The sequence below is a fragment of the Anopheles aquasalis genome, chromosome 2, assembly GCF_943734665.1.
Source record: "Anopheles aquasalis chromosome 2, idAnoAquaMG_Q_19, whole genome shotgun sequence".
Taxonomy (NCBI): domain Eukaryota; kingdom Metazoa; phylum Arthropoda; class Insecta; order Diptera; family Culicidae; genus Anopheles; species Anopheles aquasalis.
Genome location: NC_064877.1, coordinates 66,973,147 through 66,992,393, shown reverse-complemented (window position 1 = coordinate 66,992,393; position 19,247 = coordinate 66,973,147). Strand labels below are relative to the sequence as shown.

Sequence of the window (19,247 nt, the reverse complement as noted above, 5' to 3'; positions counted from 1 at the left end):
AAAAGTACGGCCTCAAACTCCTAATCCAATACGCACGATGAAGCGTGAAGGGGCATTGTGCGAAGGTCTTTGACCTGTGCGAGTGTGTCATGTTTCTTAGTTCTTCTAAATCACTCAATTTTCTCCCGGGGGTGTGATCACTCTCCGCTCAAGTGTTCAAGTGAAATACTGAAGTGAAACCCTTCGCAGTCGGACAAGATCGCTACCGGGCAGTTATCAGATTACCGATCAAGGGATCAACGCCGATCGATAGTGAACGGATTGTGGTTTTCTCGTTTGCTGCCAGTGATCGAAGGGTAATAAAGGAACGCTAAAAACGCTTCTCCTCCTTCTCTTCCTCAACGGCTGGCGGTACAGATCACGGCCATATGTCACCCGTTGGATGCTGCGGCGCATTTGCTCCACTTTCCGCCAGTCGATCGATCGAATGTCAACTGCGTGTGTGCTTGTGCGTCCGTCTGTGGGGCCCATTCGAGCGTAGTGCGTATCGCATTTCATAAATCATCAGGCAAATCAGTTTTCTAGTTCCGCATTTCGCTCGTCGCCAGCTCGAGGGAGGTTATGAGGTGGTGAGGGTATGTCACCATGCCAGACATGGCCGTCGCCGAGCGCCACAGAGAATGCCGGGGGCGCTTGAAATGATTTAGCCGATGGGCGATGCTCGGTGAGCCGTACAGCCCTGACTCCGTTTGCCATTTGTTCTTGGACTTGGAGAAGGGTGCAGCGAGACGAGGCGGACAAGGCGGAGTTGCTGAGACATGTCGAAGTGACACTTGAACCGTCGTTGTTTAGTTTGCCGTTCTATAGAGAGGGAGAGGGACTCGGGCATTTGCGTTCTCGTCTCGTCGTCTGACTTTCCCAATGAATGACGCCATTGCCCGATCTTTGGAGGGCTAAGCTAGCGAAGCGAGTCGCCGGACGATGACGACGAGTGGTCAACAGAAGCAGGGACGCGCTGGCCAGATATCTCGGCTCCGTCTGTTGGTCATTAATCGTTGAAATTGTGCGTGAAATTGTGTCCAGGAGAGTGAGATCACTCATTGTATTTACTGCCGCCTGCTTAGCGCTGTCTGTGACAGATTTGCGACCATAACCTACAATGTTGCTGTAGCGATCAGCAGTAGCGACTAGCGACGGAGTAGCCCGGGAGACCGTTAGGGCGTGAACAGACGAAATTGGGAGTAAATTGAGGATAAGATCAGATCTCGTACTAACCGAATGTCTGCGTGGCTTACCAAATCATGCCCAAAGCTGGTCTGAAGCAAGTATGGCAGATTGCGGTTCTGATAGCAAACCATGGCACTCTTACCTCCATGACACAAACTCCCCGGGAGCGGTGAGGTGACGATGAGTGTGTCGATACTGCACGGTACAGCACGCGGTACGTGGCCTGCAAATCGTGCGTTGTTTCAGCTGCGACGACAAAGATTCGGGACAAAGATTGCGTCCACCATCCATCAGCCGGAGCAGGAGCCTGGCAGCTGAGGGCGACCCCACGCAATACCGCGCGTACCGCGGTCCGATATTTCTCTCCTCGCGGAGCTCGCACGTTCGTTCGCATGAGACGACAAAGGGTCGACGGTTTCGAGGAGGACTTTAATAAATAAATATGCGCAGCAGCAGCCACTGGGCCGGGAAAGGAACAATATTTACCTTGCCACACACGCCCTCCACGCCACGCCACGCCACGCCACGTATTTGCGCCACATGCCATCCCTCCGTGCTGCGTCGCGTCGTGTGAGTCATGGCGGTAGCCGTGACCGAGATGTGCCCGAGAATTTCTCCAAACAAATGCCACGGAAGCCAAGTGGTGTTTGTGTGGAGGGGCAGAGGGTTCGCAATACCGGAAACTAGGGTTCCTTCTCGGTTCCTTCCGCGACGCAACGATCGACGAACGAGGACTGCACCGAGGCAATTAGGTAAACCGGAAGCACTGAAGAACGTTGCGCCGCACCAGGGAAATGATGCGAAATGATCGGCTTTCCGAAAACGACGACGACGGAACCGACACACAGGAAGCTGTGATGGCAAAGCGCACAGCAAGGCCCAGAGAGGTCTGTATCGGATTACCCCCCGTAGACGTAGACGGAATGCAGAAGTCAGACCGTTGGCTGTCATCTTCCGGTTGTTCCGCACACTAATGCCAACGGAAGTGAACTCTACGCTTGTTTAACGGATCTGGAACATCTCCCAAGAGCCAGAGAGACGCACGACGGTTCCGCAGCAATCTGTGGACCGCCGAGAGTGGTATTGGATTCAAGTAGCACTCGAGCAGCGATGGCACTTAGACAGACGCTCTTAGGGGACTCTACCAGCTACCACAAGATTCCACGACCTTCACACGCTCTCTTCTCTGGATCGTCGTTGTGCTCCTGGACCTTCGCTGGAGTCTGGAGCTGACCGGTGGTTGTCGCGGTGGTGGTGGCGATTGTCCTTATAAATTATTTATGTGCATTCCACTGGCTAATGCTAGAGCACTATGCGCGTGCCCACATGCTCTCTGTGGCAATATTGCTTGCTCGTTCGCCTCGTGAGAGACTAGTTGGCGAGGTCTTAGCATCGGCTTGGTTAGACTGGCAAGCGGGCCGGGTCCAGCATTCGCAAGGAATAGGATGAAGGTAGCAGTGAGTTGGATGAACTGAGATGTGTTCCCTTGTGCGAACCTGGACCCGTAACCTTGAGTCTTGCACGGACACACGGACATTCCTGGTAGAGTGAAGAAGTGTGCTGTCCATAACCTCAATTTGGTTGATGGTTTGTGGACAAAAGGTCGAAAGACAGTAAGTGCGGCTCTCAGTGTGCTGTGCAAATGTTTGGCAACCAGTCATCCCAGAGCCTACGCTGGATGAGTTTTATTGTTGTGGGGATATAAAATGATTGTCCAAGAAGCAGTAATGGTGGACAGAGCTAGATTTTCAACGATTCGTCTTCACCCCGAACACACGGCGTTGCGCGATTGAACGCTTTGAATGAGCAATGGAGGAAAATATCAAAAAGCCAGCACAACGCGCCAGCACTCACAGGAAAAGCAAACGTTTCTATAAACAAACAGCACATTCCGCGCCGTAACGTAAACTGTCAGTGGATAGAAACCGAACTTCGGGGGGATGGGGGTGTCTTGTGCAGAATCGTGGTACTCTCCCGGTGACTCTCCGTCGGTGGCCGGACGGCATCTCCCATAAAACAAAAAAAAAACACACCCAACGCAACGTGATTCACGGGACCGCATTCGCGCGGTTTCTCATTCGTCTGGCGGGATGATGGAAAGCAAAATTAATAAAAACAGAAAACCGAACGCAGAACCACCACCCCGAGACACCGAGACGCGATATCGATTTCCTCGATCGGGTACCTCGATCAATCGCAATCGCGCAGTGGTGGTACGATCGAATGACAAACCTCTGCGCCCCGCACGGAGGGGGAGGACGTTAGGAGCTAGTGGAGAGTGATCGCGCGAGTTAGTGGAGCGTGCAGCAGCATAATTGTCACGTTGTCCGGATTGCGGATTGCGAGGAGGACGGTCGGCTCTGGGTCTGGTTTGGTGGTCCGCGGTCAGTTTTTGCCCCGATCTTCGTCTGCTCCTGGATGGCTGGATGGATGGATGGATTGATCTTCGCGCCTTTTGTTCGTGTCAAAGTGAATGGTCCAGCCGATCGCCCCCCCTCGGGGCAACCGGGCATGTCGTGGATCTTGTGGTTTTGCACGCGATTCCGTTCTGTGGCCAATCATCCCCTCGTCGTCGTCGTCGTCGTCAGCGTGGAACGCTCCGTGAACACGGGTGGCAGGTGAGTTGATTATCGGCGTCATAAACATATCAAAATGGCCGAGGGGGCCCCCGAAGTCCAACCAACCTGCTACGTCGTCGTCGTCGTCGTCGTCAGGGAATCAGGTTTAGCTCGAGCAAAACCAGGGCAACCGCCCTCCAGTGCCTTCGGAGTGCCAGAGATTGGCTTCGATTCTGTTTTTTCCACTACCGTCCCCTACCGTCCAGGAGACCACTGGGCCCCGGTGTGAGAGGGAATGCTCTCGTTGTAATTGCAGAGGTGCAAACGGGTGTTTCGCTGGCTGGTAGGCGATGTGTTGGAATGTCCAATCCACCCAGAGGAGCAGTACAGCGATCTGGTGTCTAATGTCTTGTTTGTGGAGTCAACGATGATCTAAAGAAAAGCATTTGAAGCATTTTCTTCGGATATCAACGCGCGAACGAGGCGAAGCGCGTGATATCAACGTTCCTGCTGGATGGTGAAGCTCCTCGGAATCGATTAAAGGCGAAGACGAAGCCATTTTGGTGTTGCGTTGCCTTGTTGACAGCTGTTAACATGTCGCGGGCAGAATGAGAGGGATGAAAGAGGGCACTCTCCACCGCTCCTCAGCCTTTTCTCTCTGTCGCACCGTCTACCAGTTGGTTGCTTTGATTCGCCCAGAAGCGTGTTTAGCTTCTCGGCGCGCAGCATAAGTAGGCTACGAATGATTGCGGTGCGCGGTTTCCTAAAAAGGACTTCATAAACCACGATCGCCAGATCGATAGCAGATCCCGGGAGAGTTTTCTTCCTTCCTTGGCGAAGCGAAGTCGAGGCCGGGGACAGCTCTCGATGCAGCTTTGCCCTTCCCGGGATCGATCCGGGACGGTTTCTAATAAATTCACTTTTCAACGTCTCGGTCTCTCGATGTGTGCGCCTCTGTGTGGTCAGAGCGTCTGTGGTTGGGGAGAGTTATGTTGGGCGATCGCGCGAATAGAACAATGCAACAAACGCGGCTACGACGGTGGCGGCCAAGGCCAAGACCATGCTGCAGGATTGTGCTGAGAGTTCAAGCATCTTCTCAGGGGGGGGGGGGCGAGTTTACGAACACAAACGACAGACAGAACGAGAGCGAGAGAGAGAGAGCGAGATCTGCGTTGGAGCACAAAACGATGATGATGGTCTGGGGGGAGGATTGGGTGGGCAAGATTCGTTTTTTTTCCCTTAAATTCAATAAGATAGAAAAATAAAAGCCGACCTTTCCGTCGTCGAACATAGAGACGCAAAGAGCGACCTGGACCTGGAGCGCTCCAAAGACCGAGAAGCTGGAATTTATTTGCCCCTCGGGATGCCAGCAAAACATAATGCTCTTTGTTTCGACGACGCTGGCCACGGGGGTGTCCCAGTCGAAGCAGAAGCGCTGCTCCGTTTTGTGGGTGGTGGCCGCGACCGAAGACGACGACGCGTAAGTTATGAGAGCACACAATCAGCAGCAGCAGCAGCAGCATCCCCAGGCGAAGGCGGTTTTTTGCCCAGAAAAGGAACGAATTTTGCGATCACGAGGGATGAGCACGCTCAGCTTAAAGTGGGAGTAAGGATGGGGGTTTGCGTGATCATCATCATCATCATCATCTTGATCGTCGTCGTCGTGGTTTGCGCTGGAGTTGTGGCACGCATACACGCAGGACGCATAATTTGTGTTTGTTGTTGTGGAGAAGCAAACATAGTTTCGATGTCAAATGATCGGGCGTTCCAGTGGCCCTCTCCCCCTTCCCCTCATAGAGATGGAGCCTCAACTAGCACTCTACCGAACCGATGCCTCGATCTGTCATCAATCGGATGTTGCGGCGCGGGGCTGTATTTGAAAGAAAATTAATGTCTCTCGGATCGGCTCACGCTCCACGAGAACCGCGGGAGCCAACGGAAGATTGTGGCAGCTCTCTAATGCTCTACTGGGGATCTCGCGGTAGCCATCGTTCGCCTAAGCTCGATTGAATGTCTTCTGGAGTCTTTTTGTGGTGAAGACACGCTCGTGCGCTCTCTGTCACTCACCCGGGAGATAGTTTATGGGCCGGCGTCGAATTTATGATGTTTGTCAACATGTCTCAAGCTCCCCTCGCAGGAGATGGAGGAGCGGAGATGAAATTCGGGCTGACGGAAGATAAATGACTCAACGCAAAACCGTCGATGCGGATCGTCGATCGTTCATTATTGAACCAACAAACGGAGAACAATGGGGACCGAGGGGCTGAGTAGCAGGAGCGAGAGGGAGAGTGGGAGAGAGAAGAGTAACCGGGGGTAAGTGGGACATTCGCGGGCCCTCCCACCGCGCTGGTCTTGATGATGTTGATGAGATGCCGAACGCGAGCGCGCGCGAGATGGTGCGTTTCATTTGAAGATGGAAATTCGGAAGCCAATAGCAGCCACCAACGGGAAGGGGGTGGCGGTGGTTTCCTCCACTTTACGACAGCTGCCAGCTGTAAATTGGCAGCCGAGGCCACCCTAGGCCAACACTTCGCTGCGGGATGTACTAACGCGGCAGGGCAGCGATTGATTTACGCGACGAAGCGAGGCAATTGTGTTCCACCATTAGCGGGTGTCGATTGTCGACACAAACTAACTAGCATGCTGGAGTAGGAGAGGATTTCGAAAACAAATTTGAATTTTATTTTTAAATAACACGAGCCACAGGACCGCGATTGATGATGCACGTGCTGCAGAAGCCACGAAAGACAGGTTGAGCCGAAGTTTCCTCAAACCGTGAAGCGACTGTGAAGGTCACGCGTGCCCAAGGTGGACCGTAAGCGGATAACGTGCCGCATCGTCCTTGCTGGTCACTTTAATTAGTTCATCAGCCGATCGTGGGATTTATGACCAACGAAGACGAAGAAGAGTAGGATGAAGAAATAAAAGACGATAAGCTGTCCTGGAGGCCATGAATCGGCACCTTAAGACGACCAACAAAGACACCCAGACACGAACCTGCAGCTCTTGATCCTCTAGCGGAATGTGGAACTCAATTTGTGCCAGCCAGGACCCATATTTCTCCTTTCAGCGCACCTCAAGCGGAGAGGGATGATGAGAAGGATCATGATCATCTTGGGATGAGAGTGGCAAGGATGCGGCAGGATCCGTGCCAGGCCAGGCCAGCAGAACGCAACGAGAACGTTCTCGAGAAGAGACGAAGAAACATGTCTAAAGAAAGAGAAAGCCAAAGGTGCCCGGGGAGAATGTCAAGAAATAGAATTCCAGGTTCTTAAGAAAAAAAAGGAACAGAGAGTGTGGAAGAGAGAGTGAGAAAGGGAGTGAGACTTGGCACGACAGGACACAGGACGCTCGGTGCCCTGCAGGTTTGCAGCAAAAGCCCCTTGCACTGGGACCTTCCCGAGCGCCCTATGGTCGGAATGTGCGCTGCTTAAGGAAAAGAGTGGCAGTGCGGCAATTGCCGTCAGGAATCCCAGAAGATAGGAGGAGCGCGGAGGCATGAAAGCAAAGTTAAAACGAAAAAAGAGAGAGAAAAAAAAGAATATCTTCCCGTACGTCACGACTCCATGGCACTCTCCACGGGTGGACGGCGCAGTGCGGGCCACGCTGGAAGGATGGGAAAAAAGGGCTTCTAAGTCAGTAGGTGGCGTTCCCAGCATGCCCAGCATGCCCTCTCCGTCTGCCCCGATCCCCATCACCCATGGTGGTGGACGGAGCGGTCGCTGCTGAATGGAATATCTTGGCCAAGCGATCGCCAAGCGGTGAGAAGTGGCAGCAGCAGCACCATCGCCGGGCAGGCAGAAAGAAGGCACCTTGTTGTTGGTCCGTTCTTAAGAGGCTTCTCTTTTTTGCGACCAGACCTGAAGTGGTTTTACACCGACCGGGCCCGGGGTTTTGCCAGCAAATGAGCTCTCAAGGGACGGCCGTTGCTGCTGCTGCTGCTGCGGCGGCGGTGGATGGACGAGGTGTTGTGTGGCAATGTCGCTATAGGCTTTCCGGTGCAGCAGCATGGAGCTCATGGAGTTGGATGGAAGGATGCATTGCTCTAGCGTCGGTTTGTTCCCGGTACCGTCGAGATTGGTAACAAATGTTTACTTGGATGTTGGACGCTTCTGAGACACGATCACCGATCCACAGAGAGACAGAAAGGAGTGAAGTGCCGTTTATTTATCATCTTTTGATCGATTCTAATTGTTGTTTGAAGTTTAAATTTAAATTTAAATTGTTTAATTTATTTGTTTGGCGCGCTCGAGAGAGCGAGAGAGAGAGAGGGGTTTGCGATCGTTGCGATCTTCGAAGAGAGCCATAAAGAGTTTGTTTCTTTGAGTGCGATCGCTCCTTTTGAATTCTCTCAACAAATTGTGTCGCTCTTTTGTGTATTTTTCATCTAGAATCTAACGATAAACATTCTTAAACCAATTATCAAATCAATCCAGATTCTTAAACTATTCCTGTACTACAAAGACACGTTTATGTGACAAACATTTCAGCTTGAAAGCAACATAAGCGCGCTGGCGCGAGAGAGCGATGCGAACCGGCTTACAATTTCTCTCTCTTCCTGGAGCGAGGCGGCGGTTGCTTATGTTGTTGGGTTGTTGCGTGCGGCCGATCGCCTCTCTTTCTCATTCTCGTTTCGTTGGTCGTCCGGAGTGGATCGCACGCTCAAGCCAAACCAATTTCACAGCATAAATCATCGTTTCGTGAGTTGTTTAAGATCGTAAAAGGTACCGTACAACTGTTTTTTTGGAGTGAACAATTGTAAAGTCAACCGGCACAAGAGTAGAACTGCTCCTGTCCTGCTGTGTCCTGCTTTACGGTGCCAGTTATAAAACGAAAAATTCGGTCATTTTGACCGTGAATATTAGTGCGTAAAGTGAGCGTTCGTACGCACGTATTCGTAGTGTTCTCTATTCAAGTTCGTGGCCATCGTTTCGACCCCGTTAAAGCTCCAGTGGTCCCCGCCGTGCTTTTGTGTGAAGTGTTTTCCTGTTGGAGCCGATCCGACCCTCAAACGCGTCCACATTGCAAAAGGCAGAGCAGAGCGTCTAGAGTAGTTCTTCGAGGTCAAGTCGCACGAGTATCTCCGAACACGGCGTCCATTCCAGCCGGCTTGAGGTGAGGCGTTTGTGTCTTCCTTCGCAATCTATTGCGTCGTAGGTTTGGTGTTCTGTGTTGTGTGATTTGCCCCGTGAATCCGTGCTTGGCCAGCTGGGGTTTGTCCTCTGTAGACAACACGTGTTTCGTGTGAAACGGTATAACGGTTTGTACGTCGCCGGTCGAGAGAGAGAGAGAGTAAACAGTGACATTTACTTCAGCAACAGCAGCAGCGACAACCCGGTAGAACGATTCAGTTTCGCAAGGGTTCATCTCGACTTCGACCTCTCCCCTTTGCCAGGTAATTCATGCAGGGTCTGCGGGGCAATGTGGCCACCTGTGGCGGTATTGAAAAACAATTAAACTAAGTGCAACGCCAGAAACAACGGTTTGCAGAACGGGTCGAAGCTGTTGCTGGCGCATGCAACCACCGGTTGAGCAGCAGTTTGCACCAGAATGTTTGCAATAATGGGGGGAAGCGAGCATGTCTAGAAGCAACAAACAAAAAAAACAACAAGAACGCCCCGGCCAGTGAGTTGCGCAGGCCGTGCGGAAAACCCAGAACACAGCAAAGGAACTATCAAAACATGCAGCTTTTATTATTGGATTACCCTTCCCTTAAAAGGGAAAGAAGGTGAACAAAACGGGACTTGCGGCTCTGGCAGCTGCCTCTCTCCCTGGGATCAGGTTGAGGGCCAGAAAGAATGCCCAAAAAAACCGTTGATGATGTTGCCCGGTGCTGTTGATGATGACGAAGGTGGTAGTGATGGTGTAAAGCGGTACCAGCCGTAGCACCAGCGGCCTCCATTCTTATGCTTCCACTGCTGCAAGAGGTCACCCCTAGAGCCCACCGGTAGCCTAATTATGAAAGATGTTTTGCTTCACTTCCGAGAGGACTCACTAGACATCGCTAGATGAGCGGCACCCGAGTACAGTGAGCCCGTGTGAGGAGAAGGCACTCGAACGCTTAAGATCACTTGCTTTTTGGGTGCTTTTGCTCCGGTGGCTCACCATGCTGTGGCGCTGGCGCGGGGACTCGATCTTTGCATGCCCAGACGGCGACTCTTAACCCGTTTTGCACCGCAACGCATGCGGCGATGCGGCCCACGGATTGCCTAAAAAAGGGGCACAGAGTGCGGACGCAGATCTGCTTGAGTTGCCTCTTGAGTGTTCGAGTGAGTTGGCTCGCTGATGCCAGAGATTCCTTCGGGGGGTTTCGAGAGGCTCATACGATGGAATGTGTAGGTGACTGCTGCTGGAGGTGTTTCGTGTACGGTGGTGTTGGTGCTGCCCTTGGTTTGTGCCTCGTGGTATGCCGGCCGACCAGATCCTTCTCCTTCCTTTCCCGCCCCAGTTTGCGGCACAAACTTGAGAGGACCTCAAGCGACATGAGTTTTCGCTTAAGAGGAACGTTTTGTTGGAGAAGAGATTCGTGGTGTGGTTTGGTGCAGCGGTACGTAGCAAATGGAAGGGAAGAACGATTGACCACCGACCGACACTTCCTTCCTTACACGTCCCGTTCTCCACTTATCTTCCACTGTGATGCAGCGAATGGAAAATGGGCAAAGCGAAGGCGTAGCAAATCCGGTGATACGGGATCGAGTGTCTGGAGAAGAAGGACGACGAGGAGGAAGGAGCAGGAGCTCGTGCTCTTCTCGTGCGGAACCGTTTACAAGAACAGATCGATCCGTTTGTTTGGCGCTCGGTAGAAGTCGAAAGTAAAACGAACGTGGATAAGCCAGCCAGCCGTGTAGCGGCCAGTTAGGAGGAGGAGCAGAAGCACTAAAAAGGTTCTCATTTTGTCGGAAAACAATTCTTGGAATTGCTCTTACAGTGAAACCACAACTTTGTTGCGTTGTTGAGACGTTCCTCGAGGATCGCCTCAAGTTCCGCCGAGTGATCGATTGGAACACGCTGCTAATGGCCGCAGAATGCCCAATTTGCTTTAATGTCTGGCGCGGTCTGCCAATCAACCGTTCATCAGCAACGTTTGCGAACGCGATTCCCTTTGGTGGCCTTCATTGTTGCGCCTTGCGCGAGCGTCACCATCGCGCGAAGTGCATTTTTATCGTTCGCTTAATGCTTCAATGTTGTGGCAATTGTTTATGCAAATATGTACGGTGGAGATTGGCCAGCAGCAGCAGCAGCAGAAGGCAACGCTGATTGACAGGGACACATTTGGCCCGAAACCACTGCCATTTCTGCTGTCTGTGGCTGTGGTGTGACGTGGTGATCGTCGACATCGAGATCATCGAGCTGTACATTGTTGCCGTTCTGGGACTTCAGGCGACCGGCCAGAGAACCGAAGAGTGGCGCTGAGGGGCACGAACGTGACGCTGCCCGAGCTACAATGTTGCCGCCCGTGGGGTCACAATTTCGAAGACAGATCTTTCAAATTACGATCTCTATTCAAGGGCCTCACTTTGGGCGCTTCGGGGGTCTGTCTTTACGGTTTGTGTTTTAGAGATCGTTGGCTGGCAGGCTGGCTGACTGGTGATGTTGCTGCCGGGGCGCGTGTACATTGTTCTCGCCGCTAGAAGAACGCGGAACGGAATAGTGAACACAATCGTGCTGGCGATAACAATTGGTATTGAATTTTCGGTCAGTACTGTCTGGTACACCGACTGTGGCCCCAAATGGAGATAGATGCCAATACACAAACGATTGGTACGCCAGTAACGCTTCAGCAATTTGCTAATGAATGATGGATCGCAAAGCAATGATTTATGCGCGAGCGATTTATTTGAAAGAAAACATTTCATCTGCTGCTTGGACCTGGTGCTGGGGGTCCTTCAAGTGACCTCTAGCTAGCTGGAGATCATGTGCCAGAAGGCTGCGACGGTCAGAAAGGCAAAGCAACCTTGGATTCGCTGGTGCTAGATCTGACTCGGTGTGTTTCTGATGCGTTGAATTCACGGGAATCGAGAGCGAATACTCGACCGGAATACTGGTGCGGCAAAGTAATCCAAAACAGAGGTACAGAGCATACGCCTCCCCCCCTTTTTGCTTCCTTCCTCTTCGTTACCATTCCCGGGGCGGACCGGTATGCAAATGCAATCGCATCGCTGGCATCGGCGCTGGAACGTGCAAATGCAAGTCCCCTGACTCCCTGACCGTCATCCAGGCGCATCGCCAACCGATGAACCATATCCCGGCGTCCCCTCTCTCCACCTCTTTTTGATCGCGATCGTACGCTCGATCGAGCACGAATCGTCGTCGAGCTCGAGTGACTTTTGGGTGGCCAAACCGCTTCGCCTCGTTGCTATCTCTCTTTTTTTCTTTATTCTCTGCCTCGCGACCACAGTTTCCCCGACTGACACTGCGACTGTGCCCGGCTGGGAGGGTTTTTCGCACAAAATTTCCGCCCAATTCGCCTCAAAACCCTCCACCACGCCGCTCCGGTGCAGTTCACTGCTCGCTGGAAACGGAGCGAGCGAGATGGACGGGAAAATTGGTCCCTCAGTCCCTCCGCCACATCATGTCCCTCTGGCATTCGCTTTTTGTGCGCTTTCACTGAGCGCCAGTGGTGCCCGCCGTACCATAGGGGTGCCAATGGCTAAATGTCAAACTCATTACCTTCCATTATTTTGCGCGCATGTCTTTGTGCGCCCGTGTGTGCCGGTAGGTAGCATTCCCGATTGTGTATGTGTGTTCGTGTGTATCCGCCTTTTTCCGGGGTGGATGCTATCTGTCCCGGGCTCTCTAGGGAGCTCCACATTCTTCGCTTTTCCCGATGACATGATTTTTTTTCGGATGTTGAACGATCACAGCAAGCCACAGAGCGCACTTCTCGCTCACTCGGTTGCTCGGGGTTTCAATTTGCATTACAGGAAATGTGCGCGCGTCATGCTCTGGTGGCGATGTTTTGCGAATTATTTACCGAACCAGAACTGGCCCATCCCGTGCCCTTCCCAACGGATGCGTGGAAATATCATTTTTCCCCTGTTTTTATGCGAGTGTTTTGCGTGAAAGTAAAACAGTAAGCCGGAAAACCGACGAGTTCGTCCGAAAAAAGGGTCCCAAAATTCAGCGGAAATGGTGACGGTCGAGTGCGCCCTCCACCAGTGTCGTTTGCCCATCGCGAGCTGGCTGTGCGAATGCGAACCTCGGTGACAATCGGTGCCCAATGCCACGCTCTGGGACAACTCGAACTCGCACCGAACTGTCACGTTTCGTGGTAATCTCGCTGCTAGCGACAGGGTGGCCGGTTGGTTGGAATTGGCCAATTTTCCTTCACCAGCTTCTCCCACCGCTCGCCCCTCATTGCCAGCGCAGGATTGTCAATGGGAAGGAAATCAATAAATTTCACGAATGTTGAGTGATTTAAAGTGCCTTTGTGTTTTTGTGCGATACGACGAATCCTCGCTCGGTGCTGGCGCGTGATGGACAGGCCACAGAACACAGCGCCCTTTCGTCCTGGGTCACCTCTTTGCGACCGGATTGACGTGCGGTGGTGGTGGTGGACGAGGGCACTCGCCTGCGAGTGCTTATTTTCATGCCAATCGTCAATTATCCGCCCCGTTTTTCACGTCCTTTCCATCCCTCCCTCTCCAAACGAACGAAAGCGATCAATAAATTGTGAAAATAAGCAATTGGCATTCCATCGCATCTTCGGGCGCGATGCACCCGCGAACGACCGAGCGATCGAGCTCTGGAAACTGGCTCAGCTCTTGATTTGATTTCCAACTCTGTCCGCCCGACCATCCGATCGGCTGTCCATTCGCATGCATAATTGGATTGCGATCACTCAGCAAACACGACAAACGAACAGAACACAACGCAACGGGCATTCACATTCCTACCAAGCGGACCGCGCGAGAGGTTCGCTGTTTTTGCACGCGTTCAAGTCTTTCGTCTTAGCGCGAGCGCACGCCCTTCAAACTGAGGCTTTTTGGGGCTCCAGTTCTCGTTTTTGGGCCCGTTTATCGAGGAGTATTTGAAGATACAGTGCTACACTGACATGCATGCGAGCAATGTGTGTAAAAATCACGCTGACAGAGGTTTTCGGAGCTGCCGGGGTGGCTGGCAAATGGCAAAATTGATTACGGTCATGAGGTCGTCGCTGCTGCTGCTGCTGCTGCTGCAACGGATTGGTTCGTTCGCTTTGGCCTTGGTCTCGTTGTTGAAGGGGGCTACAAAAGGTTCGTGAAATTCGTCGAGACAGCCCGGGAGACGTTTAAACAAGCGACCGACGATGGCGATGACGCTCCGGAATGCTCATTTTCCGGGGCCGAAAAAGACCGCGATTTGGATGTTAAATCGTTGGTCGGTACATGGTCGTAAAGGAGGAAAGGGATTCTCCCTTCCCTAATAGAACTGCCGGATTAATGTAGACGACGAGCGTGCTCGAGTGGGATCGGTACTACTTAGCCGGGCGATAGTAAGCCGCTCGGTCGGCCGCACATTCGATCAGAATGCGTCCCTTGAAGCTTAACTTTTTACTACTATCGACGATGTAAAGCGAGGGGGGCGAGGCTATTAGTGGTGCGTCTTTGGGAACGAAATCAAATCTTCATTACGAGAATGATGTGAGCTTACCGTTCGGCCAGAATCCCGGGGGGGGGACACTATTGAAAATGCATCTAGTGCTGGCGATAAACGGAAAGCCGCTTATGTGCGTCCGAATGTGTGGTGCAGGGCGCTCCAAATGTTTTGACATCCTCTCGCGCAGGGGAATGATCGGGAGCTTTAAGGGTGTTTGGCCGTTCGGTAAGCGTGCATTAGTGTGATTTGTGGTCCATCACGAATGCGTCATCATCGAACAAATCATTCTTAGACAACGGTTGCATCATCCGCAGTCACCGGTGCGTTATCGTCGCAGTGAAACGACAGAGGGACTGACTCTCCATTTAATCCGTGTTACTTTTTGGGGAGGTTATGGCGCATGGCAAACCGAACATCAAAATCAAACTACGAGCTTCAGTTTCGAGTAGAAGGGAGAACTCTCAAAAGCAGAAAAAAAGGAAGGAACGAACGGACGTACGGACGGCTCTGGTCAAATCGGTTCGCCACAGAGACTGTCCCTGGGCATAATCTCTTAATCCGGTCATTATCGAGCTGAAACATTCCAAATAAATACCGATCAGTGATCACTGGCCACGGCGGTCTCTCGGGTCTCTCTCGCTCTCTCTCTCTCTCTCCTGCCGGTCGTGTAGTCGTGGGCCAAGAGACGTCGAGACGTGATTTCACACAGACCGACGTTCTACGAACGCGACGGCGGCATCAGCATCGCGTCAGGTTCGAAAAGATCAAACGATCTTCCTGAGCTCCAGCGTGTACAGAGGAACAAGAATAGAGAAGGAAAGAGGGAGAAAGGGTGCGCGGATAAAATAACAGCAATAAAACCGGGTCCCCGGAGACCGAGTCGGTACCGACTGCGGGCGAGACCTTAGGCAACGTCTTCCCTTCTCTTCTTCATCGTCGTCGCCGTCGTCTTGTTCCATTTTCTTCCCTCGATCTCCCCTTCACGGTGATGCTGGAAGGAAAGGAAATGGAAGGTGAATGGGATAGGAAACGGGAAACGGGAGACGAAGCGACCACCCAATCGGTGCTTCCGATTCGATTCATCGGTACAACCAGTCCAGTGGACTGCATTAATCCTTGGGTTTTATTTGCCCAAAATAGAACCAGCCCAGTGGCTCGGACATCGAAGGTTAGGTCAGCCGCATGCCAGGTTGAGCTGCGATCGATGGCGATCCTCAGAAATGCGCCGTGCTTCCGGTGTCCCCGGCGTACGAACACACATGGTACCTGGGGGATTGGCTGTTTTATGATGCCTGTCTGGGGCAACAAAAAAAAAAAAGGGCTCAGGAAGCGAACTCGATAATGGTCCAGCGGGTCATAAGGTTCCACTAATTTGAACGATCATCAAAAGTGAAAATGTTCCCAAGCATCGGGCCCTGGCCAGTTGCCCGTGGCATTCCACCGGACAGCAGGCAGGCACAGGTGCTGACGGGCGGATGGAAAATTACAGAGAGTTGCGTGTCTCGGCCGAGTCGACGGAGAAGACAATGGAATCGGACGGCAGAGACGGAGACGGATGCCGGGTACGATCACAAATCCGTGTCCGGTTGATCGTTATCCACACATACACGCGGTTCGTTGTGGACTTTGTCTGGGGTGCGCAGTGTCCCGAATGGGCAAGTGACAAATTACAGTCCCAGAGACGCCTTAGCAATGACGCATGTGATGAGAACCTCAGCTTCTTAGACATCTTCGACGGTCTAGACTTAAGAATAGACGTTCTAGACCCGTGAGCGGATCCCCGCCTATAGCTTGGTGTGCTAGAGCTAGAGATAATTGCCTGAATCCCGCGGTCCCCGGAATCACTGCCCTCCCGTTCTTCCGTAAGTTCCGTGAGGTTCTTCCGGAAGTGAAGTTGAAATTGGAGACTTCTCGGTGGTCAGTGTCGGGCCGCTTCCGTCCATACAAATCAGTCCAAGGTCAGCGCCAAGCGAGCCAGAGCCAGAGGAACGTGGAAAAAGACGATCAAGAGGCGATGTCCGGTGATCTCGATCACGAATCAACACGCGTGTGGCGCGTTGGTGTGCTCCCCCCTACCCCATTCAACAACAATAATAACCCGCAGTAATTATTCAATCTGCACCGTGACTCGGCACATAAACTGCCCCGACTTTGGCATCGGCATGCCCACGACCCAGAAGTTCACCGCCACGGTTCTCCGTGGCCACGTTTTTGGGGCGTAATGATGGGTTAATGTTTGACCGGCCCGGTGTGGTCGGAATTTGCGAAGCGAAAAAAAAGGCAACAACAACGGAACGGATTAGACAGCGCCAATAATGGGCAGGCAGGCGACTTCTAGGCGACTTCTTGTGACCGGAGCGGAGGTTGGCAGGTTGAATGTTTATTTGGCCAATTTTGAAGGCTCCCAGCGAATGATAGCGACTCTAATTTACGGAACCACCGTCAGTCCGGTTCCGGAGTTAATTCCATCCATCCGACCGGCGGCAGTTCCCACCAAGAGCAGAGCAGGGGTCGGGGATTAATTTGGTAGCGGCGGTGGCAGTCAGCCGGTGTGACTGATGGAGATCATGATCCTCCGGGCTAATAGATGAATTAGGAAGGTGGACCGAGCCGTGGCGGCGAGCTTAAGATTAGTTTTTGTTTTTACTTCTTCTCCTCCGCCCCTACCAACATCCGGTCACCGGTCACCATTGGCCGGTGACAATCTAGTTTGGATGGAGTAACTCCGCAGATTTCCGCAGAAAATAAAGGGGGTTCCACTCTACGGGCTGTTCTCACGCGAAACGGCACACAGTTCGAACACAATGCTACCACTGGCCACTGTGGCCGTCAATTTTTATGGTTCTCTGATGAAATCTGGTGCGAACGACGTGTGTGAGTATCACTTGTGGTTCCCTTTGCGGGTCATAAAACAATTACTCCTTTGGTCGTTCGGGTCATCCACGGTCTGAAAATCCTAGAACAAGCAGAGGGGAGGCCCGTAATTGGATAGATCGTTCGCAGCGATACTCTAGGCGTTGAGTTTCGATGGGTTGCTGAAAGTTGGAAGGGAAGATATCGCGCAATCAGAAATTTGGGGTTGACGTTATCGCGCCACAGAGAGAGAGAGATTAAATTGCCGGAAGCGTTGTTGTTCCGGGGGACCAAGTCGGTTGTTGTTTTGTGATGTCATCACTCGCCAGACAAAACAGACGGTCATTGATGGTGCAATCCTGAGCGTGGAATGCGCATTTCAAGCGCGTAAAAGATGGAGAGCTCGCTAGTTTGCTTTATGTCCGCAAGTGAAGCCATAAAACTGAACTGATTACTTATCATAACAAAGCGCGCATCACCACTCTCACCCAATAATTGATTCCAGTGTTCCGCCCGTGCCCTCATAGCTTCATGATCATCAATAAAAGAAGATGGAGTTAGTCGAAGTTAGTTAACGCTAAAGGCCCCCGCTTGCTCGGGGCGAGCGTAATTGAAGAATCGACAAGAGGAGAGCACAGAAGCTCAACGCTCTGCTGCACATTGTTGCGAATAACGTCTCGTCGTCGGTTACGAGATGCCGCCACCACGGGGGTGAAAGTTGTGGCCACGTGTACGTGTAGTGGACAGATCGCGCAGCAGTTGACCCCAAGCCGCCTTCTGGATTGGACAGCGCTTCGTCGCCCAAGATTCATCAGATTCATAAACATCCATTCCGCTGCCCTGATGCTGCTGCTGCTGGTGTACCGTGGCCTCGGGGTTGGCCACGGGAGGAAAAGATCATTTCCTTGGTCCCATTCTCTCCCATGTGCCCGGACGATGACGACGACGACGATTCCGACGACGGAATGGCGGAAAAGCGATAAAGAAAAGCCTTTCCGCCGTGTCGTCTCCCGGGAGTCGCGAGCTAATTTTCTCCCATTATGAGATGCTCTCCATTCGCCCCCTGTACTCGATTGGAGGTCGGTGAAGGCGGTCTTGCGCCGCATGTGTATGTGTGTGGAGACAATTCCTGGCCGCGTGTGAGGTGAAGCATTCCCGACGAGTTTCATCGACGACGACGACGACGACGACGACGTGCCATTGCAGAGACTGGAGTGCGATGCGATGCGCTGGGCAGTGATAGCGACCGGCTTTTGCCGAGGTTTGCAACATACTCCAGCCTCAGGCCCACCGTGGCCAGGATGGCTGGAAGGTGTCTTCCCGGGGACATGGTGAACGCGAACTGTGGCGGTCGTCGTCGTAGCGCGCTGATTGGTGTTTGATAGCGTTGGAATTAATGTTGGCCTTTTTGTCGTAATTATTTTACCTTCAGCGCTACCTCTTTCCACAGAGAGAGAGAGAGAGAGAGAGAGAGAGAGAGAGAGAGAGCGAGAGAGGGCGAGTGAACGATCGATCGGCGGTCGATCGAGTTGAGACAATTTTGAGCCACGGTTGACTGGCGACTGGGCCTTTGGTCGATGCCGCCCTTTGGGGGCGCTACTCATCCTCGCACGACCGGCCGTGCCTCCACCGTTTTCGGATCGGATCAACGCCCAAAGGGGTTGAAAGGGGGCGCGCTTTTTCATTTAGAAGAGTCGCCAGGGCCGTGATATCAAGCCGAGTTTGGAGTGAGGTTCCCTGGAATGACAAAGCAACAAGTCGGCGCGAGAGCCTTTGCGCAGAGTGTGAGACAACATTGGTTGGAATGATTATTACAATGATTTGACCGCACTCCTGCCCTCCCTCCATCACCATCATCATCATTGCCATCATGAGAGGTAGTGGAAAAAGGGGTAGTCAACATTCCACGGAGTGTTTGTGTGGCTGCTGGAACTGTGCTCGAGGAAGGAGGTGATGGCCATCGTGCACAACAACGGAGTGCCTGTAGGTAGTAGTAAACACATCATCATCGCCACCGTCAGCGATCGATGAGAGGCAGGATGATTGAGTAGCTAGAGCATGCATTTTTGCTGGCTGCTTCTTCGAGCTAAC

At 52.5% G+C, this 19,247-nt stretch overlaps 1 protein-coding gene across 2 annotated transcripts in view; it reads left to right on the top strand.

Annotated features, from left to right (window-relative positions):
- The first annotated feature begins 8,387 nt into the window (after positions 1 to 8,387).
- The window catches only part of LOC126571067 (ras-interacting protein RIP3), a 41,927-nt gene continuing 31,067 nt past the window's right edge, over positions 8,388 to 19,247 (top strand). The window contains exon 1 of one of the 2 annotated variants that reach the window (XM_050229302.1): positions 8,388 to 8,840. The gene's annotated coding sequence lies outside the window, so the exon portion shown is untranslated. Of the gene's footprint in view, positions 9,121 to 19,247 lie in introns of both variants that reach the window. The other variant, XM_050229301.1, reaches the window with a different exon arrangement.